This window comes from Tribolium madens, unplaced genomic scaffold, assembly GCF_015345945.1.
Source record: "Tribolium madens isolate multiple individuals breed KSU strain unplaced genomic scaffold, Tmad_KSU_1.1 Scaffold_3;HRSCAF=73;Tcas5.2_LG2, whole genome shotgun sequence".
NCBI classification, from domain to species: domain Eukaryota; kingdom Metazoa; phylum Arthropoda; class Insecta; order Coleoptera; family Tenebrionidae; genus Tribolium; species Tribolium madens.
The window spans coordinates 5,562,481-5,567,787 of record NW_025401006.1 but is presented as its reverse complement, the minus strand read 5'-3'; positions in this window follow the sequence as shown (position 1 = coordinate 5,567,787).

Here is a 5,307-nt window from a genome sequence, read left to right as displayed (position 1 = left end):
GAAACTGTTGGATTTTTGTTGTGATAACGTTAAAAACACAACAGTTTTAAGCACAAAACAATAACAGTTTTTGTTTAGAAAAAATACCACATGCAATAAACTGCGCAAGCGCAGAGATTAGTGCGCTTGCGTTGTGCAAATTTTCAACAAACATGCAACCAATAAAAATTTGAATTTCGGCGGCTTTATTTGAACTCAGATAATTCACGGTTTATCAAAAAAATAAGATAAACTAAAGATAAAACCGTTTCAATACATTGTTTGTACATAATAAATAAAAACAACAACAATAAAATAAAAACAATGTTAAATATGTACCTACTATAAAATAAATATTAATAATTAATAATATTGACCGCTTATTGTTAATTGATTTAATTAAATTGTAAATTTAATTGTAAATTTATTTAATTTACACTTAAATGCGCATGCCCTGGTTATTATTCATGAGCTGAAGTTTACGCCCACGAACCGCAGGCGAGTGGCGTAAATCACCGAGTGAATAATAACCATTATACGCGAGTAGTATACTATACTTTATCCACGACTACTATTTATGTTGAAGCTTTTGAGTTGTAATTTTTTTTTACATTAAGTATGTTAAGAAACAGATATACGACACACACATTAAAAGTTGGTAATGACTCCCTTTCGATGCTGGTTGCCTTCAAACCGGTCCCGGGTTCGAATCTGGTCAAGGAAAATTATTTTTTTTTAATTTTTTTTATATGTACAGAAATGAATTGAATATTTAGTGATTTAACGATAAAATTTTAAAAACCAATAATTGTTTTTAGCAAAACAATATAATATTATAACTAAATCAAGGAAGCTTCTGACAGCAGTGATTAATGAGAGTGATTAATGACTCATTAATCACTAGTGATTAATGGGTATTATTAAGATCGAGCAAATAGACGTATAAGGGGTACATTATACAATAGTCGTGGATAAAATATAATAAACCTCTTACTATTTTTTAAACTTGAAACGATAGAAATGATTGTTATTTTAATGAACTCTTTTATGGCTGATTTTAAAACTTAAATTTAATTTAATAATTTATTCAAACATTATACAGGGTTATAATAAATGATTCTAAATTCCAGTCGCCTTTGAAGTTTTTCGTCACTTTACTTTCAATACTAATAAATATTTTCCACTTTACCTATTATTGTAATTGTCAATTTTTTTATTGACAATTTAGGTAATAATTTGCGTTTGTAACCGCTTATTTACGAATTTTGCGTTAAAATGTCATTTGCTTGAAAGTGACAAAGTTACTTATGTGATTTTTAGAGTTTAACAAAACTTAAATTTTGAAAAAAAAACTATTTCAAAGATTTACTAATATTGCGTCTTATTCCTGTTATTATGGGAACAAAAATTTGTACATGGTGACAGAATAGCCTAAAAAAATTATTATTTTGTATATCTCATTAATAAAACTAACAAAGAATCTATGTATAAATGGATTCAATGTACTGAGAAGCGACCAATTTTTTTTTGTTTAATTTATAATGACTAAGGCTCGGATTATATGCAAAATGTATATTTGTCATTAAGAGGTATATCAACAAAATTGTAAGTTTTCTATGCATATCTAATGTGTATGGATTAAAATAAGCTAAAAAAATGCATATTTTGCATATTTTGGCAACTTGGTGCATATTTTAGGAAATATTGCATATTTGTGCAAATTTTCATCAAATCACTAATTTCCGATTAAAAATTTCAGTTCAAGTAAAAAATTGGACAGTTTAAGAAAAATAATCCGATTACAAAATATTTTAAACCGGTAATTCGTAAGCCAAACTCAAAAAATTAGTACCCTGCTGAGTGTTTCCTTTTTAAATTCGTTTTATACTGGGTGAATATAAAGTATTGAACCTAGCGGTTTTTTTTTAAATCATTTGTTTCCAAAAAATTATAATTAACATAAATTAAAGTAATATAAAAAAATAATTTTTTAAGAACAAAATTTTGTTTTGTTTTTGGGTTATTCGATTTTTGTTGTTTAAATTGCAATAGACAGGGCTGTTCCATTTTTATTGTTACAAATTTAAACAGGTGATAGTATATTCAATTCTAAGACAAAAGTTTCCTATAAACATGTATTGAAAAATGCTTGATAAGTGAGCACCCTCCCGAAAGGGGCTAATATGTTTTTGCTAATATTTCAGAAACTATTTAAGATAAAATTACAATATTTGGTACAGATGATAATCTTTATACACCTAAATAGATTCAAGCATCAAATGTCGAAATTTTTAATCAGGGGCGTAGGAAACTGGGGAAGTTTAAGGTAAAAAAATACCCTATTTATTTTGGCATTAGTTTCTTGGTACTTTCAGCAACAAAATCTTAAGTTCGATAGTTTATCACAGAAAAGTCTCTCTTGTGTCGATAGGACTTATTGTTTTTGAATAAAGTTAATTTAAAATGTATGTTACACACCAATACAACATTCAAATAATTCAGAATTTACAGAATAATAAAAGCAAGAAATTCATACTTTTTAATCAACCTCAACTAATTAACATAACATTATAGTAACAATAATAACATTAATTAAATGAATTTGCCTAAATCTAAAGGAGTTATTCAAACTGACTACCATGCATAACTAAAAAAACTAGAGCCAAAATAGATAGGGTATTTTTTTACCCTAAACCCCATCAGTTTTGGACGGCCCTGATTAGAAATTTCGACATTTAATGTTTGCATTAGTTTAGGTGTATAAAGATTATCATCTGTACCAAATTTTGTAATTTTATCTTAAATAGTTTCTGAAATATTAGCAAAAACCAATTAGCCCCCTTTCTGAGGGTGTAGCTCCCATACCAAGCATTTTTCGATACATGTTTATAGAAAACTTTTGTCTTAAAATTGAATATCCTATCACCTGTTTAAATTTGTAACAATAAAAACGGAACACCTGTATATTACATACAGGGTTATTCATAAATATGAAGCAATATTTGAACCTCATAAATGACCTATAAAATGATGTTAATTTAAATAATAACTCGTGTCCTATCTCTACTGATAAGAATTTTACAGCCCTTGGAATGTGGGTATGGAAATTTGTTTTTTTTGTAATAACTTTGGAACTATTTGATCAAATATTATAAAATTTGGAACATTTCCCTGTGACAACATACCCTTTAAACTGGTAATCACGAAAACCGGATACATCCACTCAATTTCCGGTTCCAGCTGTTGCAGGTCACATTTTCTGTGTTTTTCCATTTTTTGGCCCTCTTAACACCAATTTTTTATTGCCCAAATAGATAGAGTAATCAATTTCGATTAAAAAACGCATAACCTTTAATACTCCTAAAATGGACCGTTTCAAAGATATTTTAATTTAAACTGAGGACTGCACAACGCTGAAATCAAAAAATAGGGATTTTGAATAAATGGTATCCACAGCAACCAATGACCTTGGTCACATAAATTCCTGCCAGACATCTGTTAACTTTGACGATTAATTTTTGTGAATTTTTTATGAATTAAATGCTACGAGATCTATTTGGATTTATTCTAAGTTATGTTTGGAATCTGAGGTAAACTCTTTTATTAAATATTTTCGATTAATTGTCTAATAATCGTCCAATGTCCAAGTTGACAGATGCCTGACAGCGATGAGTGAGACCATGATCATTTGTTACCGTGGATATCATCCATTCAAAATCCCTACTTTTTGGTTTCAGCGTTGTGCAGTCCTCAGTTTAAATTAAAATATCTTTGAAACGGTCCATTTTAGGGGTATTAAAGATTATGCGTTTTTTATTCGAAATTGATTACTCTATCGATTTGGGCAATAAAAAATTGGTGTTAAGAGAGCAAAAAAATGAAAAAACACAGAAAATGTGACCTGCAACTGCTGGAACCGGAAATTGAGTTTATGTATCCGGTTTTCGTGACTACCAGTTTAAAGGGTATGTTGTTACAGGGAAATGTTCCAAATTTTATAATATTTGGTCAAATAGTTCCAAAGTTATTACAAAAAAATCAAATTTCCATACCCACATACCGAGGGCTGTAAAATTCTTATCAGGAGAGATAGGACACGAGTTATTATTTAAATTAACATCATTTTATAGGTCATTTTTGAAGTTCAAATATTGCTTCATATTTATGAATAACCCTGTTATGTAGAAAAAAATAATTTAATATAAAGTAGATAGTTGTTTAATAATGACTCTGTATTATGTTTGACGTAAAAAACTTGAGCTACCGATATTAAAGAAGCACAATGCAGAAGAAAAAATGTACAAACTGATCCTCTACAAGCAATTTGTTTTAATCACAAGCTATTAGGTATTGATAAATATGATTTAAAAAAATTGTGATTTATTGATCGCTCTTTGTAATTTTGCTGACTTTATTTGATCTCAACTCATTGATGAAAAATGATATAGGTATTTTTCGCTCGACAGTAAATTACCAACTCTCAAACCATTTTTTGTCATATTTATTTTTTACAGTTTTTGACTTTTCTATAAATAACAATGGGTGGGTAATAACCACAAAAAATAATTTAGCAATTTGCATAAATTGGATTAAACTTATGTGGTAATGATTTGCCGCACCTGTTTCTCAAGCCCAAGTAATCCAATGAAGGCAAAAGGGTTGTAAAATGCAAATACTTGCCCGATTTCAGCAATAACAATTAAATTTACAGCTAAAGTGTCTCGCTTGCACAACTTCACCTACCTGGCTTCAGGCCAATCAATTAATTTAATTTTAACAAATTATATGAAAAATTTCCGGTTTAAATAATATTGTGGGAACAACCATTGCATCCCATTCGTCGACAGCTCCCATAAATTGTGATTTTTCGGCCCATTGGGGGCGACGGCGTCCGTAGCAACCACTAGATTAAATGGAAAGGGGCAGTGCATCTACAGTTGCACGCATTTAATGCAAAATGTACGGTACATCATTGCACATGCTCTAAAGCTCTCGGGGATGACATAATCTAACTTACAAAATAATTGGATTAGTTGTGTGGTGACTGAGTTCGAGAAAACTACAAATAATTCAGATCACAGAACTAAACTGAAGCTTTGCATTTATTGCTTTCGCAGTTTTGTCACAGTGATTAAGCTTAGTTGCGATTTTATTTCAATTTATTAAACTTTTCTTTGCTGAACTTGGAGCAGAGCGCAACAGGTTAAAGGCAACTGAAAATCAAGTTCAAGGTAAATGAGCGGTTCTGCTGAAATAATAAGGTAAAGGCAAACCGGGGGTGTTCGATGGACGTCGAGAAGAAATAAAGAAAATTGCATGATTTCTTCA